At 59.1% G+C, this 23011-nt stretch overlaps 1 protein-coding gene and 1 long non-coding RNA gene across 5 annotated transcripts in view; one reads left to right on the top strand and one right to left on the bottom strand.

Annotated features, from left to right (window-relative positions):
* Positions 1 to 3566: 3566 nt before the first annotated feature.
* LOC101907298 (uncharacterized) lies at positions 3567 to 21185 on the bottom strand. Its single transcript, XR_001494801.3, has 4 exons — positions 20493 to 21185; positions 19499 to 19634; positions 7347 to 17444; positions 3567 to 7264 (listed from the first exon to the last, which is right to left on the bottom strand). It is a non-coding gene; the product is annotated as an uncharacterized lncRNA (long non-coding RNA).
* Positions 14959 to 23011, top strand: part of SLC6A6 (solute carrier family 6 member 6) — an 84015-nt gene continuing 75962 nt past the window's right edge. For 2 of the 4 annotated variants that reach the window (XM_024982404.2, XM_024982403.2), the window contains exon 1: positions 15146 to 15235. The gene's annotated coding sequence lies outside the window, so the exon portion shown is untranslated. Of the gene's footprint in view, positions 15236 to 23011 lie in introns of all 4 variants that reach the window. The other 2 variants (XM_024982400.2, XM_010817971.4) reach the window with 2 other exon arrangements.

Genomic DNA, 23011 nt, shown 5'->3' with positions numbered 1-23011 from the left:
GGGAGCTGGCGGGCTGGCTGGACCCATGGAGGAGCTGCCCAAGCAGACACAACAGTGGGAAAAGCCAAAGGAAAGAGAATCCTTCCATGTGACCGGTCGGAAGAGTCTAGTGCGGCTGGCGGGCTGTCCGGGGCGAGCGGTTAGGCTCTCTAGGTGAGTGAGACCTTGAGGGCTGGACTGAGGGATTGGAGGACAGCAGGGAGCTGCTGAAGATTGTTAGCAAGAAAGGGACTAGTGAGTTGGCTTTTTCCCTGGGGGCTCCGGGGAGCCAGTGAGGAGGCTTCCACGGAGGCCAGGCCTGAGTCAGGGACAGGCCTTGAGCACTGCACCTCCCGCGGACAGCATCTCTCAGGGCGTGCGGGCCTGCAGGCAGGGGCTGACTCGGGGCTCACTGCGCGGGTGTTGAAAGCCCCAGCAAAGATGAGGAAGAGGCCAAGGGAGGTGGGTGTTCCAGGACAGCCGGGCTCCGCCCCTTTCTGGTCCAGAGGCGGCCAGGGTCCGTGAGAGGTCTGGGCTCCGACCAGAGGCTGGTCTGCTCAGACCGCCACCCCCTTTCCCGACTGCTCTGGGATCGGGCTGCCAGGATTCCCGTCCCGCCCTGCTCCCCGGGGCCTGTCACGCGGGGCGGATTGCTGGGCGGATTGCTTCATTTCCCTCTTGGCGCAGTGCCGATGACCACAGCACCTGCCTCGCCGGGCTGCCGTGTGGATTAAATGCACTGATGCCATCAGAGAGCCGCGAATGGGGGCTGCGCTGGGGGGAGGCGTCACTCTGGAGCCGCCCCCCTCCCTGTCCCTCCCACCCCACCTCCCTGTCTCCACCCCACACCCCACCCGGCCCCATTTTCTTCTTCCCTCCTTCAAAACCAAAAACAAAACCTACGAGCCACTGACCCGGTCAGGTGTGTTTCATGAGAACAAGAGAGATCAAACACAGCTCCCAGGAGCTCTGCCAGCCGGGAAGAGCCTCTCACAGCCACGTGCTGACCCCTGGGCCGCCCGTCCACCAGGCCCCCGGCTCCTCCTCCAGAGAGCCTGATGCCCGCCCCCCACTCCACAGCCAAGGGAGGTGCAACCACCTGCCCCAGGTCACACAGCTTGTCAGTACGGGAACTGGGGCCGTCCGACCCCAGAGGCTGTGTGCTGGACTCAGGGCTATGCTGTGGGGGCGGGGGGGGGCAGGGCTAGCCCTGGAGAGCGTTTTCCCGAGAAAGTTTCACCCATTCATCGGTTCGTTCATTCACTCATCCACGGTCTCCGTGTCTCCTCATGGACCTCGCGTTCCTTGAAGATGTAGACTGTGCTGTTTACTTCTGTGACCCCCAGGTCCCCGGGGGTTGGAGGTGCTCCTCATGGAAGGGGCGAAATACATACATAAAGGAATATTTGGGAACATGACGTGTCCATGCTACAGGCCTTCACTTGCCCACCAGCTCAGCCCCCGGGCCACTGCGTCCAGACTTCCGTTGCTTGCTCTCCATGAAATCCCGTCTCCAGGGCCGCCGGTGGCTGGTCTCCAGGTGGACACGTCCACTTGTCACTGTCAATCCTGGTCACTGGCTCCGTTAACCCCTCGTCCTTCATGGCTCACACGCTTCTCTCTGGGCTCCCAGGACGTGCCCTCTTCCCTTGATCCACCCGCTCATCTCGAGCCCCGTTTACGCGGTCCTCTTCCGAGAGCTGCCCCGTCAAGGCTGGGGTTCCCGTCTCTCTCAACACGCTCTCCGGGGTGTCCTGCTAGATTCCCTGGCATCTAAAACACGAGTCAGCAAGGGTATGAAGGGTACCTGTTGCCAAACCACCCACAGGAGCCCCTGTAACCGAGATATGGAGAAGGTGACCAGTCGCAGGTGAGATGAAATAGGTGATAAAAATCACCAAGTCCACAAGAGGCCGCCTCTTCTTTCTTTTATTGAATATTTTTGGCTCAGGAGCAGAAGACCAGAGCTTAGTGGGCATCATCTCCATGGTGGGCATGGTCCAAATTGTTCCTTGTTCCTCCCCAGGATTGGAACAGGGGGTAGTAGTTAGCTCTGGTTGCGTAACAAATATCCCCAAACTAAAGGGCTTAAAACACTAACAGCTTATTTGGCTCACAGTTTGGTGGGTTGGCAGTTTGGGCTCGGCTCAGCTGGGTGGTTTAGACTTAAACTGAAGAAAGTGGGGAAACCACCAGACTGTTCAGGTGTGACCTAAATCAAATCCCTTACAATTATACAGCGGAAGTGAGAAATAGAATTAAGGGACTAGATCTGATAGAGTGCCTGATGAACTATGGATGGATTTTTCACATGGTAGGGGAAAGGTTCTGAGACAGCAAGAGCAGAAGGTGCAAGGCCCCTCACGTGGTCACTCCACCTCATTCTATTAGCACGAGCAAGTCCCAGGGCAGCCCCAGATCAGGCAGTAGCAGCAGACGCCACCTATTGATGGGGAGGACTACAGAGAATCAAGGGCATCGCCCAGTCTGCTGTGGAGACAGCCTTCGTTTTACAAAGGAGGCTGGTGGGGACGGAGCCGCAGAGTGGACTCCAGCCCGCTGACCCTTCTGCATACCCAGGCCCCCGCGCCTTTGAGCTCGGGAAAGGCAGGCCTTGCCGAAGAGAGTGCTCCGAGGGGTCCCAGGCAGGCCGGTGACAAGCAGGCGCTTGACTCAAGAGGAGGATTAAGGACACTAAATCCGTCCCCGCGGCTTGAAGGGTGGCCAAAGCAGCAGGGCACCGCTCCAGGGGCAGGCCTCCCCACCCGCTGCCTGGCTCCAGCCTTGGGGGCCCCTCCCTCTGGGAATCTGGGCAGCTGGCATGTGCCAAGCCTCCGATGACAGGGGCCATGGGGCCTGCCCAGACCAGCAGGGCACACAGGTGCCAGCAAGAGCTCCCGGTGCTCCCCGAGCGTGTGTGTCCTGAGGGCCAAGGCACCAAGAGCTCCCGGTGCTCCCCGAGTGTGTGTGTCCTGAGGGCCAAGGCAGAGAAAAGCAGGGCTTCCGAGCCTGCCTGTGGGGAGTCCAGGGGGGTCAGGCCTCGGGCAGCTCCTGCGCTCTGGGCCCAGGTCCCTCCTCCCTAATGTGGGGTAAAAGGTACGCTTTCCTCACAGGGAGGGGACGAGGGTCAAAGAAGGCAAGCACGTCAGTACTTCTCCCCGGGCTGGGCAGCTGCAGTGGCGTCCAGAAATGTTAGCCATCCACAGATATAGCCCAGGGGCTTCCCTGGTGGCTTAGCGGTCAAGAATCTGCCTGCTGTGTAGGAGATGCAGGTGACGAAGGCTCGGTCCCTGGGTGGGGAAGGTCCCCTGGAGGAGGGAAGGGCTACCCACTCTGGTATCCTTGCCTGGAGAACTCCATGGGCGGAGGAGCCTGGTGGGCAGCAGTTCACGGGCTTGAAAAGAGTGCACGATTGTGAGACTGAGCTCACACACACACAGCTCTAGCCCAGGGCGCTCAGTCCTGTCTCTAAGCCCAAGTCCAAGAGCGACTGGGGATATAAAAACCCACGTGGTACCTACAGTACATAGCATCTCCCCTGGGAGCTGGAGCAGCCCCCCCCCCCCCCCCCGCCAACCCATCAGACTGACTTTTATCTACTAATGCCTGTTTATTCATAGCACCTGGTTCAAGTATCCAGATAGTTTCATAGAATTTCAAGTTTTCCCATGAAAAAACAGCCTTCCTCCCCCCACCCCATTTCACATTTCAAAACATTGTTGGCTATGAGAAGTACAGATGAGAGGTCCTCTGGATCAGGGTAACAATTACTCAGCCGTTCTGCCCTGACTGCGTGTTAGAATGAGGCGGGGAGCAGGTTTTCAAATGTTATTCTTGCGCCTCTCACCCGACCAAAGGAATCACATTTCAGGACTCTGATGCGTAGCCAGGCATGAAACATCCTCTAGAGATTATAAAACAGGGAAGGGCTTCGCCGGTTTAGGAGGGTCAGGGGAGACTTCTCTAAAGGCAGGACCAAGCTGATGGGGTAAGAAGCGGGGAGGAGATGGTTCCCAGCAGAGGGGACCGTGGGCGGCAGCGTCCCTCGGCAGGGAGACACTAGACAGCGAGTCTTAAGGGAATTCAGGGAGTGGAAAAGTCCCCAGGGGACTGGGGCAAGGCTAGCTGCCTCCCTGGGTTCTTTGGTGGGGTTCAGGGGGGCGTTTTGAGACCAAGACCTTCCTGCAGGCGAAATCTGTGCAAAGAGGCTGTTTCTTCCCAGAGAAAAGGGAGCGGCAAGGCTAGGAAAGGAGAATAAATTAATATCAGCATGGGTCAGGGGTCACACAGATCCAGTAACCACATGGTTTTTCAGCATTTTTACCTTTTAGGTTATTTTGGTGCCTTTTTGTTGAACCAAATATTTTGCCACTGTCCCTATAATGGTTGGAGCAAGCGGTGGTCCTGTAGGGAGTCTGGAGTCCTACCTCCTTTGACCCTTGGGACTCTGAGAAACCCAGTTGGAAAACCCCAGGGCTGGGGCAGGCCGCTGGGTCCCTGGCTTCGCTTCCTGTGCAGCTTTGACCTGGGCAGAGTTCCCCAAACTTTGTCAGTTAGGTCTCCCTGTACAAGCTTTTCTTTGGCCACACAACTCATGGATTGAACTGTGTCCACAAAAAAGATATGTCGAAATCCTGACCCCAGTACCTTATTCAGAAATAGAGTCTGTGCAGATGTCATCAAATTAAGATGAAGTCATTAGGGTGGCACGCTTTAGGGTGGCCCTAATCCAAGTGACTGGGCTTCCCTGGTGGCTCAGCAGTAAAGAATCCGCCTGCCAGTGCGGGAGATGCAAGAGACACGCGTTCCATCCCCGGGTCGGGAAGATCCCCTGGAGCAGGAAACGGCAACCCACTCCAGTATCCTTGCCTGGGAAATCCTATAGACAGAGGCGCCTGGCAGGCTACAGTCCATGGGGTCGCAAAGAGTCGGGCACGACTTAGCAGATAAGCAACAGTCTGAGTGACCGGGGTCCTGATGAGAAGAGGGAAGCTTGGCCGCAGAGGAGGGTGGCCATGTGAACTCAGAGACGCACAGAGAGAAGGCCAGGTGACCTCAGAGGCAGAGGTCAGAGCGATTCAACTGCAAACCAAGATATGGCAAAGGTGGATGGAAACCGCCAAAAGCTAGGAAGTGGCAAGGAAGAATTCTGCCCAGAGCCTCAGAGGGCGCACAGCCCTGCGGACACCTCGATCCCAGACTTCCGGCCTCCAGAAACAGGAGGGGAAACACGTTAGTGGTTTGAAGCCATCCAGTGACTGGTGCTTCATGACGGGAGCCCGAGGTGCTAACATACTCCCTAACTCGTCGCTCAGTTAATTTTCCCCCTTCAAACAGACTCGCGTTTAAACAACTGGCACACAGTTTGTTAAAAAGCAAATCTCCCACTGCTGCTATAAACGCAAGGCCACGCTCCTCTCCAGAAATAGAAGGCGCCTTAAAAGTAAAGACAATGAAAACCAGCTGGTGGAGCACTGTGCAGTTGCCTGAAGGCTCTGATCTGGGGGCATCCTGGTTGGAGAGGAAGATGACCAGGTGAGGAAGGGCGCTGAAGATATACAAGCATCCAGTGGAGGCCACTCGACGTGTGGGAGAGAGAGAAGGAGGACGGAAGAGGGCAAGCTCCCTCACTGCCCGAAAACGTCTCACCCTGAGTCGCCTCCCAACGCTCAGGATTCAGGGGTGGCCACCCATCGGCCCCCACCAAACCCACCCCCTCTTATGTCCTGAGCAGCTCGAGGCCCAGAAAGCTTCAGGGATTGGCCCAAGGTCGCACGGCAGTGGTGGCCAAGGCTGGACGTGAGCCGAACTCCTGGGTGCTTTCGTGAAAGCACACGGAAAATCACACACGGGAGACTCCGTGGTCCCATCCAGCGGCCTCAGGTCAGGCCTGGGCTGCCACAGACCGAGCACAGCGACGAAGAGCAGGGACAGTAAACTCCGAGGGCCAAGCAGACAGACTCAGCCCACCCTAATCCCGCAGCAGTTGAAGCCGAGCGAAGGCCTTGCAGAATCATCACCGCGCTTCAAGGCCGTCAGACGCTGGCACAACTCGGTTCACCCCAGGGCTATAATTCAAGTGACGATCACAACATCTTTTACTTCTTGCTTCATGGGACTGTCCGTATGGAAAACCAGGGTCGGTGCAGACAGCTTTCCCGCTCCACATGTGTGCGTGCTCAGTCGCTCAGTCGTGTCCAACTCTCTGTGACCCCACGGACTGTAGCCCGCCAGACTTCTCTGACCGTGGGATTCTCCAGGCAAGCATACTGGAGTGGGTTGCCATGCCTCTCTCTAGGGGAGCTTCCCGACCCAGGGATTGGACTGGCATCTCTTGGGGCTCCTGCATTGGCAGGCGGGTTCTTTACCGCTAGTGCCCCCTGGGAAGCCCTCTGTTCCACGCAGCCACATGCTGAACAACAGCAAGTGTGGGGCACATCCGCACGGGGCATCTCCTTCCCTCTCATCTGGCCAGGTGGCCACCCTCTTCCGTGTTCCCCGGCTACCGTTTGTCTCTTAGCTTCCACGGCCTGCTCTGGCCTGGGTAAGGGTTGGCAAGGCTTAGAACGTAGAGTCTGATGCCCTCGAGTTCACACCCCAGCTCCATGGTGCGGCCTGGCGTAGGTGGCTCAGCGTCTCCGGGCCTCGGTTTCCTCATCCGGGAAATGGGTCCCTTCCTCCGAGGTCGTGTCTGTGGGTGTTTGGCTTGACACCTGCCACGTGGCAGAAGCTCTGTAAACACTGACTGTCTCCACCTGCCAGGATGAGCCAGAGTCCTGCATGAGCCAAGGAGAGGCACACACAGGGCCGGCACGCTCCAGTACCCCAGGGTCCCCTCTCGGCCTCTCTCCTGTCCATCCACCTGAAGGTGGAGAGGCCCATGGTGTGCAGCAGGCCCAAGGCGGACAAGAGGGCTCTTTGAGGGGGTGCGGGTGTGGTTGAGCTGGAATGGGAGGTCGGGATGTCCACACAGGTCGTGTGCAAAGCTGCTCAAGGGCAAGGGTGGAGCCAGGGGTAGCAGGAGCGGGGGCAGTAGCCACGGCCGCAGGCGGAGGGTGGGTCCTCCCCTGCCCCCACTTGTGGGGTAGAACTCTGAGGAGACTGAGGAATTTTCACTCCAACCTGGCCCCTGGCTTACAGCTGGCGAGGCAAGAGAGCGGGCTGGCCTTTACTCAGCGGCACGGCAGGCTGGCGGGTAGCTTGTTGGGATCAGGACAGATGCTTGCGGGCCTCTGCAGGTGCGAGGGATGGCCTGGTGTCATCTGGGTTTGCGCGGCTCCTGACCCTAGACGACAGCACATTCATCAAGTTAAGGGATATCCTGGGCCCAAGGCTTTCCATGGGCTTCCCAGGTATAAAGGACCCACCTGCCACTGCAGGCAGATGTAAGAGACGTGGGTTCGATCCCTGGGTCAGGAAGATTCCCTGGAGGAGGGCATGCCAACCCACGCCAGTATTCTGGCCTGGAGAATCCCATGGACAGAGGAGCCTGGCGGGGCTACAGTCCATGGGGTCACAAAGAGTCAGGCACGACTGAAGCGACTTGGCACACAAGGCTTTCTGTAAACAAGTGGAGAAGACGAGGCTTAAAAGCAGCAAATAGTGTACAAGCCCAGGCAGTGATAACACTGCTGGAGACCAGGTTCAGGGCCCACGCGGCAGCCACCGCCGCCCTTGCTGCCTCGGGTTCCGCACTTGCATGAGGAGGACACCAGCTTCTGTCCTCCTGCACGGCCTGGCTAGGATCCTCCTGGGTAACCCAGGCCTGTGTCCCCCTCCCACCCACCAAAACGAGCCTCTCACGCCCATTCAGGGACCAGAGATCTGACCGATAACCTCCTTTCTCACCATCCTCCACACGGTCTGCTCACTCGCTTACACCAGCTGGTTTTGTCATCTTGGCAAAAAAACGATCAGAATGAAGGAATCATCATAAGGACTCACCTTGACTTTGACCTTCACAGTAACCTTGGGAGGGGCCCCAGCGCCGCCCTCATTTTACAGATGGAGAAAAGTACAGATGTCAGTCGCTCAGTCGTGTCCGACTCTGTGCGGCCCCACGGACTGTAGCCCACCAGGCTCCTCTGCCCATGGCATTCTCCGGGCAAGAATACTGGAGCGGGGTGCCATACCCTCCTCCCGAGGATCTTCCCGACCCAGAGATCAAACCCGGGTCTCCTGCATTGCAGGCAGATTCTTCACCATCTGGACCACCAGGGAGAAACCAAGGCTAGTTTGGGACTGGTCCTTTGCCTAAGGTCACGGCTGGTAAGGGGCAGAGCCTAGAACCGAACACACATCTCTCTGGACCCCAGAGCCCACACGCCTGCCCTCCGGCTGGAAACCACAGAGGAGAGAGGCCTTCTCAGCACTGCTGTTTGTCCTGGGACAAGCCGCTTGCCCTCTCTGAGCCTCCATCTCCCCAGAAGTGGCCACAGAGGGCGCCTGGGGTCACCTCAAGCTGGCACGTTCTGAGATTCCAGGAGTGGAGCTGGGGCAGCCGGCACGCCGGGGGCCCATACCGGCTGGCTCAGACAACCAGTCCTGAGACCCAATCAGGACAGCCTTGGATCAGGCCATAAGTGGGAACAAAACAGTCAGGGAGCTTGCCTCCTCAGCTTTGTTTATTGTCTGGGAGCTGGGAATATTTTGAATTGTTGTGTTTGGGGAGGGAGGGAAAAATAACCAAATATAAGAAGGCAGTCAGTGAGCGGCCCGGGCAGGAATGCAGAGGAATTAGGCCTGCCTGGGTATGTCTGGGAGACGGGGATGCTCCCAGAGGCCCAGCACCCTCTGTGGCAAGAATTTTCGACTCTGACGAGACGTCCAGATTGCCTGGACAATGTCAGTTTAAAAAAAAATCTCGTTTCCAATTAAATTAGGATTTTGGAGGGTAGGAGCCAGACAAGAAGGTTTTTAAGCTTCCTGGGTGAATTGGGAGGATGGGCATGGAGGCTGAGAGCCAGGGCCGCCCACAGCACCACCTGTCCGAGGGCCGGGGGGTCACAATGGCCGGCCTGGCCTGGAATTCCAGGTTCGGGAGGGCTGGGCGTGGCCTGGGACTGGGCATTCCTCACAAGCTCCCGGGCACTGCTCCTGGTCTAGGTGGGGAGGGTCACCCTTTGGAAGCCTCCCCGCTGTACTCATGACTCAAAGTGTGGTCTGGGGAGCTGGAGCATGTGGGCTCATCAGAAATTCAGAACCTCGCCCTGCTAGCGAAACTGCCTGTGAACCCGTCCCCAGGAGAGACCGTGTGGACGCCGCAGTTGAGGGGCTGGCTGAGGTCACCGTGGCTAGCCCATGGTGCCGTAGACGGGGAAACCGAGGCACAGAGAAGCAGGCCATTAAGGATCCCTCAGGGGCTTGGATCTAGGTGTCTCTAGGGAGGATCTCCCGCGCAGGGTTGACTGCAGAGTCTTCAAGACGGGCGCAGCGAGGGGCTTTAGCCCCAGTTCCACAAACGGTCAGTTTTACATTTGTGGGCCCGAGTGTGTGGAAGGGTGGCCGCACAAGCGTGGCGGGGCGTCTGGGGGTGGCTCCGCCCCCACTCACCTGCTCAGCAGAGGCCTAGGGGCACACCCCGAGGGCCGGGTCCCGCTCTAGGCCTGAGACTTGGCAGACTCAGCTCTGCCATGAGAGGCTGGCAGCCTAGACATGGAAGTGGATATGAGCAGATGGACATAAAAACCGTCGAGGGGCACCGACATGGTTCGCCAAGTTAGGGTGGACCTATGACCCGGTCTTGAGGGAGGAGACGCTGGACGAAAGGACAGGAAGGAGCCAGCTTGCGGAGGGCTGGGGCCAAAGCTCTCTGCGGGGAGGAACAGCCAGCAAAGACCCTGAGCCTTCGCTTAGGGTTTGCAGGAGGCCTGGAGGGCTGTGTGGCTGGAGGGGGAGGAAGAGGCGCGAGACAGAGCTGGGGGTCTTAGAGGCCGCGGAGACTGTGGTGCTGGGCCAGCCGGCCACGCATGGGCTGCTTCGAGGGAGGAGGAACTCAGTGCATCAGTGGCTCTAACTTCTGATTTAAAAAAAAAACATATTTAGATCAGTTCAGTGGCTCAGTCGTGTCCAACTCTTTGCAGCACTCCAGGCCTCCCTGTCCATCACCAACTCCTGGAGTTCACTCAGACTCATGTGCAGGGAGCTGGTGAAGTTATCTACTTATTTGTTTTTGCTGTGCTGGGTCCTCACTGCAGCGCGGGCGTTTCTCTCGTTGCGGGTTCACGGCTCGCGGGCTGCAGAGCACACCCTCGACAGTCGTGGCGCCCAGGCTCGCTGGCTCTGCTGCTAGTGGAATCTTCCCAGATCGGGGATCAAAGTGGTGTCTCCTGCATCGGCGGGCGCGATTCTTCACCACCGAGCCACCAGGGAAGCCCTTCTTTTTGATTTTTATTGGAATATTCATCACACTGAGGGATAAATTCAGACCCTACATGTACAGCATGGGTGTCTGCAGAGGCACACGTCCCCTGGGGTGGGGGGAAGGGCATCACCAGATGGGGAGAGGGCAGCCTTCCAGCCCAGGAGGTGGTCTTTCTGGCCACCCCTCCCTCACTCCAAGGGCCACCACTGCTCCTATTTCCAAGACCACAGCTTCACAGCACTGACCTAGAGGCCACATGGGTGGCCATTTAAACAGTGGTCTGTGGTGCCCGGTGTCTCTGCGACACCCCCTCTAGTCTGGGGGTGTCAGGAGGGCCCCAGCCAGGTTGTCCGTCTCGCATCCTCCTGTGCGTGTCCCAGCCTTCGGCTCTCTCGGAAATAACGCTGCCGTTCACAGCTTGTACAGTCCTGTGCGGGCCTCTGTTTTCCTCTCTCTCTCCGGTCGGTGCCGCTGGCAGCACTGGTGGTTCAGTTAAACGGATGTTTCACCTTCTGAGACATTGCTGAACAGTTCTCTGCAGCCTCTGTGGCATTCCTGCTCCCCACCATGCAGCGAGGGGAGTCCCGGACCCCTCCGGCTGCTCAGCGGAGAAGGGCTGGGCGGGAGGGCGATGGGGGAGGAAGCCTGAAGTCACCAGCATGAGGCGGAAGGGTGGCCTGGCCTGGGGGGCTGGACAGCCGAGCTGCCGGGTGAGCGAACAGGGGCGCACTGCCCCCTCCCCCGCAGGTCTGTCTGCCGCACCATCACCCTCCCCTCCCTGGGGCAGACCTGCTGTTCCCACCAAGGGAGACAAGGAAGGGTGCCCTGGAGGCCTGCCACCCACAGCCCACAGCCCACAGCAAGGGCTTCCCGGGATGTGCCGGGCATGGCTGGGCACCTTCGCCTTCTTTCTGGGTGCTCCCAGTCTGGCTGAGATCCTGGCGGCGGGGAGGGCAAAGGGCAAAGCGCTCTGGGGGAAGGAACAGCATGGGGCAGGGAACTGCTTGGGCAAAGTCCAGGCTATAGAGAAGCCCAGAGCACGCAGGCGGGAGAGGGTCGGCGAGCGTCTGATTAACCAAAGGCTGGGCTCTGTGCCATCATCTCCCTGCACGCTCAAGTCTTCACTTACTCTTCAAGACAACCAGGCACAGGGGTTCTGCCCAGTCTGCTCTGACGGATCAGGAAGCTGAAGCAGAGAGGTGATACGATTCCTTTGGGGTCCTGCAGCCTGTGAGAGACGGAGCCGGGGATTGACTGTGGGCCGGAGGAGGGTGGGCGGGCGGGAAGCCAATTCCTGAGGCTGCGATGTGCTGAGGAAGCCTCCGTGGTGCCACCATCTGTCTATCCACATCCAGAGACGTGGACACGGCTGTGCCCGAGAGAGAGGGACCAGGTTGGGGGCCGCCCGGCTGCTCCCCCACCATCCCTTCCTCTCCTCCAGGAATGAGGGGCATGGCAGCCCACCACACAACCCTCGCGCCGGCCTGATGGCCCGGCATGGCTGGACCCCAGCAGTATCTCAACAACTCAGCCTGATACACGGATGAGACGGACCATTCCCTGGCCAGGGACGAAGGGTTTTGTTCAAAGGCCTGGATCGATTTGGCCTTATTATTGCCAGCTGCTGAGAGGGAAGCATTGGAGAACAGCCTTTTCAAAATCTCATCCAGTCCCTTGGAGTCCAGGGCCTTCCGTGAGCCCTCCCCAGTCGATTTCCTTCCGTTCCTGGAATAGGAAGTTACTCCCCAGGGAATTTCAGGCCAGAATGGGCTTCCAAAGGGAACCTCTGCCCGGGTTTCCTTGAAGGTCCCTCCTCCTGCCAACACGTCCGCTTCCTTGGTGCTCACAGCCGGATCCCGGAGCCTCAGCCTCCCCCAAAGCCCCAGCCTCACACTCAGCCCTCCGCAGGGAACTGGCCGGGTGGGGACTGGCCCCCTGGGGAGCCACACCCCCTGTGAGGGGAAGGCAGACACCTCTGAGCTCCAAGCCACCGTAGATCAGGGGCCAGAGGTGGCTCCATCTTGCCACCATTTCCAGAGAAGGCAGATGTTCCGGTTCGTAAAACTCTTGCAACTTTTCGTTTACAGCAATTAACCCAAAATATTTTGAAGTCCAGTGGAGGCCAAGTCAGCGCAGACCTCCCCACCCCCAACCAAGTTTGAGACCTGTTGTCACAATGAGGCCGGACTCTGATCATCCACTCAGGCCCAGCAAGCAGTCCCGCAGGCCCGCAGGCCCAAGGCCCACAGAATGCGGTGGTGGGGTGAGGGGGGAACCTGAGGGGTGGACCCTGGGGGTCTCCAGGCTCCGGGTGGCTCTGTTTCGCCCTGGGTGGAGGTCGGAGCACTTCCCATCACCTTTCCGCCTCCGCTCTCCTCCCCCTCTCCCCCTTCTGCCCTCTGGGGCTGGGTTTTGTCCAGCAGCCACTGAAGCAGCCCCCACCCGCCGCCAAACCTTTCAGTTAAGAGTGTGGCCTCTGGAACTAGGTGGCCTGGGTTTGAATTCCAGCTCTGCCACTAGCCCCTTGGCAAGCGACTTCATTTCTCTGTGGCTCAGTTTTCCTTTCTGAAAAATGGGGGAGATCACTAACGCCACCCTGACAGTGTGGTCTCAGGAGTCGGCAAGTTAAGGCATTTAAATGTATCTACAGTGCCCCGTGGGCAGCGGTGTAGCTCAGCGCCACTCAAGGGTTCCTTAGATAAATGCAACAAGCATTTGTTGAATGCACACTGTGCCGGGCCCAGGGCTTGACCAAGGCACACAGGACAAGGTCCTGTCCCTCGGGGAGCGGGTGGGCCGGAGGAAGAAAGCAGGCGGTTGAAAGCGCCCCATCCGCAGTCCTGTGCCCATACGGGCTGCGCTACACTGACCCGCCCAGAGGTCAGCTGTCCCAACAGCCTTTCCAAACTGAAGCCCAGGCAGGACACTGCCCAGCTCAGCGTCAATGGCCCCCCCAGCCCATGCTCGCTGGCTCAGTCCAAGCCTCCTTGCAGCTCAATCCTCAACGCCACAGTCACCTCCCCGCTTGGGGACCAGCTGCTCCGCGCTGTGTGCAGTGATGCACAGGGCTGCAGGGAGGTTTTGCGGGGTGTCTGCTCCTTCCTTCAACTCAAGTCCCATGCGCCCCAGGAGGGGAGCAGGGTGGGCACTCAGCCGCCCAGCCTCCAGACTTTGGTCTCCTCACCTGTAAAAGGGGTACAGGTGCTCTGAACTCAAAGGAGAGAGCTGAGGGGGCCAAGAGTGGGCACCACCCGGGGCGGCTGCCATGCTGCAGGCACTGCCAGCCCCTGGGGGCTTCCTGGAGGAAGGGGCACCTGGGTCAGCAGAGGGGGTCAGGCAAGGCCTGGAGAAAGGTGCGGGAAGGCAGGGGCCAGGGGCTGGCTGGGCTGGAGCTGGGAGGTGGGGGCAGCCTCTAGAAACTCAAGATGGACAGCAGGGGCCTCAAAGAGCAGACCAGGGAGAGTTGGAGGGTCACTCCCACCGTCTGCTTTCTGGAGGGCGCTCCAGAGTGCTTCCAGGCGCTGGATTCGGGCTGGGCCAGGTCTGCCATCAGGGGTGGCTCTACCCCTGTTGGGTATCTCTTCTCTAAACCTCAGTCTAAAAGGTTCTCTGCACAGGGCTGCTCAGCTGAGGAGGCGGCCTGAGAGAAGGTGAGAGGTCAGCGCTGGGCTCAGAGAGAGGAAGGGCGGGCTGGAAGCCACACAGCGCGGCCCTCAGGCTGGGCACGTGGTCTCTGCAGCCCATCCATGCAAATAAGGACAAGAATAATGGCACATTCCCCATTTTCATTTAAAAATAGACACTTGCTTGGCACTTCAGTGCCAGGGAGCTGCTGTTCTGAGCTGTCTGCACTCTTCACCTCGGGGCTTCCTCGCAGCCAGGGAAAATTTATCCCCGTCCCTCTTCCCCGTGTTTCCATTTGAGAGCTGAGGAAACTGAGTCAAGGGAGGGAGCCCCAGCAGTGGCCTAAGGTCACCCAGCGGGGCAAAGCCCAGAAGCCAGGGCGCTCTGTCCCAGGGTCAGGCTAAGGCCCCGGGGAGGATGTGGGAGGGCAAAGTGGTCGGGCGGGGCTTTACTGGGGAGTGGGGGGCATCCAGAGGCTCAGAGAACCTGGGAGGAAGCAGAGGCGTGGTTTGGACCCCACAGGTCTCGGGGAGCCCCGGCCGCACCCCCTGAGCCAGGTGGAGTGCTAGCTGTGGGCTTGGTGCCTCGCGCTGGGTTGGGCTCTCCCGCTCTCATCGGAAGACCGGAGGAGGGGGCTGAAGACCCCCCTTCTTGGCCCTCCAACCCGCACCCCCGCCCCGCCCTCCTTGGCGCCAGGCGGTAACTGGGTGCCTCGAAAGGCGCGTGCCACTTGGGGGAGCGGGGACCGAGCGCTCGCCCGCCGCACGAGTGCGCGCGCTCGGCGAGCCCGGGGCTCTTTGTGTCCGAGCCCCAGCGCGCGTGCGTGTGCGGTGTGTGCCTGTGCGTGTGTGTGTGTGTGTGTGTGTGAGCGCGCGCGCGTGTCCCCCGTGGGGGCGTGGCCGGCGCCCCAGACCCGCCCCGGGCCCGCCCCCGGGCCCCGCCCCCGGCCCGGCCAAGCTGGTATTTTTCCACCCAGCAGGATGGGTGATGCTGAGAGCTGCCTGCTCAGACAACAGACACGCGAGGTCAGGAAGAAGCCGCTTATAAATTACTGCTTCCTCCGCGCCGCCACCAGCGCCGAGCTCCGGGTCCTGGCCGCAGCCCGGCTCACTAGTCAGCGCCGAGCCCCAAGGACCGCGAGCTCTGAGGTCGAGCCCCGCCGAGAGGGAGCCCGAAGCGCGGACCCCGCGGGCCAGAGATCGCGCCGGCGGGCAGTCCCTCGGCGCGCGGAACTGAGCGCGGTCGAGCGCAGCGCCGTGGCCGCCCCAGGTACCGAGGGAGACGGAGCCGGGCGCGCGGAGCCCCCGCCTAGTCCCCGCGCCCCCGCCAGCCCCAACCTCCTCCCCGCCCCGGGGGGCCCCCAGTTCCACCAAGGGCGGGACGGAGGGTCGTTCGCTCCGTCCCCCAGCGGGGCTGTTATTGTTCCCCTGGCGAAAGGGCTGGGGCATCTCGAGCAAGGAGCCAGGTGTGTGTGTGTGCGAGTGTGTGTGTGTGTGTGTTCCGGTGTCTCCATCTCACTGGGGGTCTGCAGATATCTCCGTGTCCCCGGGGTGTCTGTGTGTTTCTAGGGGTGGCTGTTTCTCCCAGCACTCGGGTGTCCCCGTGTGTGTCTGCTGTTCTGTGCTCTGGGCAGTGCGTGTGAGGTTCTGGTGTGTGTGTCTGTGATACCTGTGTGTCCGTGTCTTGGGATGCGTGCCCTTGTGCCCCCTGGAGTGCATCTGTGTGAACCTCTGTGTGTGTGTGTGTGTGTGACTGTATCTCCGATTACCTGTCTGTGCACGTGTGTGTCCCCAAGTGGGGCTTCTGTCTCTGGCTCCCCGTTGCGGACACTCGCGTGTCCTCTACTGTACCTGAGGGAGTGTCCCCGGGTGCCTGAAGGACCAAGCGCCCAGAGCTGGTTCTCCACGGCAGAGCTGAGCAGGTGGAGGTGACAGGGCGGCGCGGCTCTGAGGGTGCGGCGGGCAGGTGGCAGTGCCAACGTCCAGCCACCTGGAGCGGCAGGACGGAGGCCCCCAGGGACAGCCGGCAGGGACAGCGGGACACATCCTTCTCGAGATCTCTCCCTTCCTGCTGGGGGTTCCTCTTTTGCACTGGAGGCTCTGGTCCCCCTCCCACCTGGGGAAGTCAGAGAGAGGCTCGCAGGGGCCTCCGCCGGCGGCTGAGGCTTCGTCCTGGACCAGAGGGGAACCTGTGGGCTGCCCTCCCGGGCACTTGGAGGGAGGTGTGTGCTGGGCCGGGCTATTTTGGTCACTGCTCAGGCTCTGCCAGATCCTGGCCTCCCCCAGGACCAGCCCCAGAGGCTTGGGAGGTAGCCCTGGCCCCCGTTTCCTGCCTGGGGAAATAAATCAGCTCAGTAACTGCCCGGCCACTTGAACAGAGGGTCTCGGGGCTGAGGTTGAGTGGTGCGTGGCTCCCTTGGACTTGGGAGAATTGGCCCCTGCTTTGGTACTGCTGCCATTCAAATAAATGTCATGGGGGAGATCTTTTTTTAATTTCTTTTTAATTTTTTCTTGGCTGGAAAGGAGGGGAATCTCATCCAGAGACTCCCAGCCAGAAGGAGTTTATTTTTATGAGAGCGAGCGGGTGGTGAGCGCTTAGCAACCGCCTGCCTCCCTCTCGACCAGGGAGGCATCCGGGGAGTGTGGGGTGGGCACACGGCGAGCGGGGTGCTATGGGGGTGCAGTGGGGGAGGAATTCCATCAGAATGGCATGGAGGGGCTGGCGGGCCCTGGAGGAGAACCCCCCATAGGGTAAGAGTAGGGAACTGGCTGGAGGTCTTGGGCCTGGCTCAGCAACCCCTGCCCCCGTTGACCTTGGGCAGCCTTTTGGGGGGGCCTCAGTTTTTTCATCTGTAAAATGGGTGGAGTAAAACTGGTTAAGGGGTTATTGGAGAATGAGAAGCAGGAGCTTGTCCCCAGGGAGCCAAGACCAAGGACTGCACCTCTGTCTTAGCTGGCAGATGACCTTGGGTGATTTCCCCTGTCCACTCTGAACCTCAGCTTCGCAGTCCAGGCAGCAAGGACGCCAAGCCAGCCTCACGGCGTCCTTGAGGGGATTGAGGGAGATGAGGCTGAATAAGCCTGTGGTAAGCTGTAAAGCTGGGCTCGGCTTCGGAGCTGCCGATTAGAGGGTGTCACGAGGTCCCGGGTCACTGTGGTGTGGGCAAGGGCCAAGGCGCAGCCTCGGGCTCGTGTCCTCTGGGGCTGCCCTTGGACGACCTGTGGTGCAGCTGCGGGCGCCCTGCCCTGCCCCGTCCTGCCCATCTCACCCTCGGGAGACCCGGCACCAGCTGTGTAGTTGGCAGGCCCCGGTGAGCGGGTGGCGCCCATTTTACAGATGGGCAAACTGAGGGCTACCCAGAGGACTTGGCCTCGATTGGACAGCGCCAGGGTCAGGCTTCAGGAGCGTTGCCTCAGCCAGCCTTGAGTCTGGGCTCTGCGGAGCTTTCGTCACTGCAGAGTTGTAATTGTACCAGCACCTGGGGAGCATGAAGGACAAAGGTCCCCAGGGTTGGAGGGCGAGTGTGTGGGCCCCTCAGCACCTTGATTCTGCCCCTAGTCACTCATTCGGCCTTCTCTGTGCCTCTCCGGGGGCCCTGCCTACCCCAGTGTCAGCCCCCCCTGCCCCTCCACCCCCGCTGGCAGGCTCTGAGGGTGGTGTTGGCTCACTCTCCACCTGTCAGCTTGTCAAGGGATTCAGGACCCTGTCAGGCTTTATCTGAAGGTCTTTCCAAAGGTCCCGAAATGATAAGACACTCGCAAGTCATTCAGCACGTTCCTGTATACAGGAAAGAGCTGGAAAATAAATGACTGAGGACACCTGGGGTGCAGCCAGGCTATAGCTGGGAGGGGTCCGAGTGGGAATTCAGGCTGGCCTTGGAACCCCAGGGTCAGCGGGCGGGTGTGGGCTGCCTCCCGACCTCTGCCAAAGGTCATCAGTGAGGGTCGGAACCCCAGGGTCAGCGGGCGGGTGTGGGCTGCCTCCCGACCTCTGCCAAAGGTCATCAGTGAGGGTCGGAACCCCAGGGTCAGTGGGTGGGTGTGGGCTGCCTCCTGACCTCTGCCAAAGGTCATCAATGAGGGTCTTCAGGGTCATGTCTCGCTCCTCCGTGATGGCCAACTTATCTCTGCCAAAGTGAACTTACAGGTTCTCTGGGGAGGAGCCTTGTGTGCGGAAATTCCCGGCGGGGGGCGGGGGGGGATGCTTTCAAGTGTGAGTGGGAGCTCTTTTTTTTTTCTTAAACGTGCCTCATTTCTTTGGTCTGTTCTCACCGGGCTCTGGATTTGGAGTAGAATATTGGCCTTCGAAGAGTTCGCAGCCCAAAGAGAGGGAGGGAGCTTGGCAGGATGACTGCCCCTGGTGACCCCGCCGCCCGTGACTGCTCTCACTGGGTGTGAGATGCCAAGGGTGTAGGCAGGAGACGTTCCAGCTTCTCAGAGGAGGTGATGCTGGAGCTGGCAGAGGGACAGGGCGGGCTGGCATTCCAGGCAGGGGGGCATAGCGGGCGCAGAGGCACGGCGCAGGCAGTAGACAAGCCTGTGTGTCGAACAAGCCTCGCAGGGGACCCAGCTGGAGAGAGGAGTAGGAACCAGGTGGTGGAGCACTGGGCACATGGGCCGTGGAGATAGAAATAGCATCAGGCCGGGTTTAGGGGCAGCGGCGTAGAAGCCAGGTCAACCTGAGGGGGCAGGAGGCCCTCACGGGGAGTGGGGGGACCAGGCAGAGGTCCGGGATCCAAGGCGGCCAGGCTACTGCTCGTCAGGGCATAAAAGCATTTTCCATGCCAGCGAATCTTGCCCTGAGCTCTTGTAAACACGGGGTGAAGGCCCGGACATGCTGTTTAACAGATACACAGGCCATTAACCGTGCCTCTGGCCTCCCCAGAGCAGGTAGCCCTGGCGCCTGAGCTAGAGTGCATCTGCCCTGGACAAGGCGTGGATCAGGGCGTCCCCGCCCACCTCACCTGCTCAGAGGCTTCGTTTGGAGACCACGGCTGAGGGGCAGGGGTGGGGGGGCAGGGAGAGGGCAGAGAGGATGGAAATTGCTCTTCTGTCTCTAAACACCGACTTGCAGATGAGAACTCACCCAACATAAGCAAAGGGGAGGGGGTGTGCAGGCAGTGGGGGCAGGTCACCCCAACCGGAGTCTGGTAGCAGAATTAACCTGAGTGACTTGGTACACATTCCGGTTCCCAGGCTTGGACTTACAGGACCCAAATCCCCAGGGGATGGAGCCTGGGCATCGGTATGTTTCCAAGTTTTCAACTGTGACTGTTTAAAAAAATATATTAAAATCGAGATATGATTTGCATTCAGTGAAATGCAAAGATTCTGTTACAGTTTGTTGAGTCTTGTCGGATCGCTACACCTGTGTAGCCACCAGGTGTAGCCATTCAGGTCAAGCTGGAGAACGTTTGCAGCTCCCCTGGAAAGTGGACTTGTGCTCTCCTGTTCCCAGAGACAACCGGTTTCTGATTTCTATCACCGTTAGGTTTGCCAGGCCTAGAACTGGGTGGATTTATATGGTACATACCCTTCTGTGTCTGGCTCCTTTCCGCTGGATGATTTAAGATCCATCCACGCTGTTGAGGGTGTCAGTGGTTGGTTCCTTTGATTGCTGAGGAGTGGACGGATGGGTGGACGCCCCTCGGTTTGCTGTGTCCACTCTCCTGTGGATGGACATTTGGCTTGTCTCCAGTCTGGGGTGGTTATGAATGAAGCTTTTATGGGCCCTTGTGTACAAGTCTCTTTGTGGGCATATATTTTCATTTCTCTAAGAGTGGAGCGGCTGGGGCGTAGGGTAGATATTTGTTAACTTTATGAGAAACTGTCAAGAGTGGCTTTTAATTACAGAAACAGTAGACCTCAAGCAATACAACACTGTACCAAGTAAAAGTGGTTCTTGAAGAGGATTTTTTAAGAAGCGCAGTCTGGGCTTCAGCCTGTGCGTCTGGCTGACATTCTGTTCTCTCGTCCCTGCCGTCTGCCCCTTCCTATAGTAACAGTGAGGCCTTTAAGAGTACACGTTGCCCTCTGCATGCAGCTTTGGCTCTACCCCTCAGATGTCTAGATGGACATGTATTCCTTCTAATTCCCTTTTAGATCAGTTTTCATTTCAGTTCTGGTTTCCCCTTGGACCCAGGGTTCGTTAGGATCTGTCCAGCGAGCGAGCTGTGGTTCTGTTTTGTTGTTAACGACAGGGGCGTCATCCTGTTCTCAGTTCTGCCAGTTTCACTGTTCAAAGAGCAGACCGCTGTGGAGCCGACGTTCGTCAGAACGTACAGGTCTCCCAGCCATTCTGAACAGCTAGTCTGCATTTGGGAGTCATTGACTGAGCCTGGCCTGTGTTATTCACCCCGAGAGCTGCCAGCTCAATGAATGAAATGCCCCCACCCGACGGCTTTGAACTTACCCTGAAAGTGGGCAGAGAAGCCGCCGAGGGCCGGAACCGATGCTTATTCAGCCCCGACGGGTCTCTTAAATCCCTTCCTGCGTTTAAGCCCTGTGCCTGACTCGGGGGTTCTCACCTCCATCTTCTGGAAGACTTCGTCCACCCTCAGAAAAGAGCCTTCTCGCCCACCACACATTGGGACCAGAAGGACAACCAGTGTCTCTGCCCCTCCTCCTCCTGCTGCGTGTGCTTTTTTCACTGAGCGTCTTCAAGGCTTCTGACCTAGGACAAAAGCCAGAGGGAGGGCTGGTGGATAGACCAGCCCCTGGGCTGAAGGCGCTCCCAGTCTGGGGAAAGAAGATCTGTATCAGGAAGGAGTTAATGAACAATCCCAGGGCATCACGCCAGGGGCAGGGAACGCTAGGGAAGGTGGCTGGGGGTGTGCAGACTTTGGGGTCACGGAGTTAAGCGGACCCCACCCACCCATTTAATGGATGGGGAGACTGAGGTCTGAAGGAAGCCTCCATCGACAAGAGGCCCTTGTTCACAAACTTGTGGTTCTGCCCGCCCCCCTCACCAGCTCGGCCCTCAGCCCGCCCTCCCTGAGCGGAGGCTGGGACCACGTCTCTGCGGGCTCCCTGGTGGGGACATTCTGCGAGTCTTCCCCTTCCCACCACTCTCCCCTCCATACAGGACGGAAGAGCTGCAGCGGGGTCCACGCAGAAAGTCCTTAACACCGCCAGGGTGCTGCTGCCCGCTGGGGGTGCAGGGTGCGGCTGGCCTTGGGTTTCAGCCGAGTCATGCTCCTTTGGGGCAGGGCTCAGGAAGGGGGCGGTCTTAAAGGCTCTGCCCTTCCGCCCGACGGCCAGTCAGCACCTGGAGACCCAGGGCCGCTCGTGCCTGGTGGTGGACTCAGGCCTTGGTCTTCAGAACAGCCGTTCTGTTACCCGATGGCACCTGGTGACTTCTCTCGGGGCGAATGCTATCCCAGCCCAAGACCACAGCCTGCTCACCCAGCCTCATGCCTCCTGGGCTTCGCTTTCGTTTGTGGGGTTGCCAGGAAAGAGGGGGCTGGGAAATGGGGGTGTTGGCTCTCAGCAGCTCGTCACTGTCTGGCTCCCAAGCCGGCAGGGGCTCCCTAATGCTTCGTGAAATCAGGTCCAAACTCCCCAGCCTTGTGTTCAGGGCCTCACCTGATCTGGCTCCCGCCCAGGGCATATTCTCTCCTGCTCCCACATCTCAGCGCCCCGCCCTATGATCCGGCTGGTTTCTGCTCTTAGGCCCAGCCTCCAGCTCTCAGCCCACCCCATACCTCAACCCAAAAGCCCCTTCCTTCCTTCCTTCCCTCCTAAGTCCCACTCCCCCAGGGCCAGCTTGAGGCCGCCTGCTTCATGAAGGCTTCTTGCAGCCCCTTAATGATGCTGGCACATCATAAGCCCCCCCAAAGATGATCTGCATCCAGGTGGGCTTAATCTCGCCTTCCTCTGAGCCCCGGAGGACCTCTTCTCTGCCTGGAACCCAGACCTGTGAGGTCTTGCCTTTTGTCCAGTCACCTGGCCGAGGGCATGGCAGCCCGCAGTGGCCATCCGTGCTGCCTGAGTCCCTTTGTCCTGAAATAAGAGCCTGCAGTTTGACCGTCTGAGTAGGTCCTTGGAAATTACATCCACCCATCTCCATACATCCCTCCAACAAATGTTAGTTCCAGACCCTGTCCTGGGCCCCAGGCATGTGGCAGGTGGACAGGGCAGACCAGCTCGAGCCCTCATGGGGCTGACCACAAGAGTTAAAGGACTTGTTAAAGGGCACCACGGCATCAGGGTTTGGGAGCCCTTGGCCCTGGCTTGCTGTGTGACCTAGGCAAGCCCTTCCCCCTTTCTGGTCCTAACCTGTAAGGAAGTGTCACTTCCAAGGGAAATGCCTGCTGAGTGAAGCTGGGAAGGACCCTTTTTCTTTCTGTTGGGGAGCACACACCATCAGCACAGGGGTGATGGGCCTCTGGGGCCCCCTTTAAGGATTCAGCTGTGGTCCCATCGGTTTTCAGCATGTCCGAGCCCTTGCTCTACAAGGGGCCACCTGATCCGGGAGTTAGAGTTCAGAGATGCTCTGTTCAGAGCTGTCGAACAGGTCTTTAATGAAAAACTCTTCCTTGGGGGAAGAAAGTGGGTTTTTATTCCATCATTGGTAGAAGGTATGTTGGTGTTCAGTTGCTAAGTCGTGTCCGACTCTTTGCAACCGCATGGACTGCAGCCCACCAGGCTTCCCTGTCCTTCACTGTCTCCGGGAACTTGCTCAAACTCACGACCACTGAGTCCACTGGATGGAGTGATGCCATCCAACCATCTCATCCTCTGTCGTCCCCTTCTCCTCCTGCCCTCAATCTTTCCCAGCATCAGGGTCTCTTCCAACGAGTTGGCTCTTCGCATCAGGTGGCCAAAGTATTGGAGCTTCAGCTTCAGCATCAGTCTTGAGAGTCCATTGGACAGCGAAGAGATCAAACCAGTCAATCCTAAAGGAAATCAACCCTCAGTATTCTTGGTAGAAGAATATAGCTTAGAATGAATCTTAAAAAAAAAAAGACCTGCCCTTCCAGCCTCTGTCAGTGAGGACTGAGCAGAATTTGTTGCTGCTTCCACTTCTCATCGGTAGAAGTGGTGA

This window comes from Bos taurus, chromosome 22 (genome assembly GCF_002263795.3).
Source record: "Bos taurus isolate L1 Dominette 01449 registration number 42190680 breed Hereford chromosome 22, ARS-UCD2.0, whole genome shotgun sequence".
NCBI lineage: Eukaryota > Metazoa > Chordata > Mammalia > Artiodactyla > Bovidae > Bos > Bos taurus.
This window is presented reverse-complemented; position numbering and strand designations above follow the sequence as displayed.